This window comes from Mastomys coucha, unplaced genomic scaffold (genome assembly GCF_008632895.1).
Source record: "Mastomys coucha isolate ucsf_1 unplaced genomic scaffold, UCSF_Mcou_1 pScaffold5, whole genome shotgun sequence".
Taxonomy (NCBI): domain Eukaryota; kingdom Metazoa; phylum Chordata; class Mammalia; order Rodentia; family Muridae; genus Mastomys; species Mastomys coucha.
In genome coordinates this window covers 44557041-44557312 of record NW_022196911.1, presented here as the reverse complement: position 1 = coordinate 44557312, position 272 = coordinate 44557041, and positions in this window count along the sequence as shown.

Sequence of the window (272 nt, the reverse complement as noted above, 5' to 3'; positions counted from 1 at the left end):
CTTTCTTCAGAGACTTGAAGTTCTTGTCATACAGATCTTTCATTTGCTTGGTTAGAGTCACACCAAGGTATGTAATATTATTTGTGACTATTGTGAAAAAATGTCATTTCTTTAATTTCTTTCTCAACTTGTTTATCCTTTGAGTAGAGGAAGGCTACTACTGACTTGTTTGTGTTAATTTTATATCCAATCACTTTGCTGAACGTGTTTATTGGGCTTAGGTGTTCTCTGGTGGAATTTTCAGGGTCACTTAAGTATACTATCACATCATC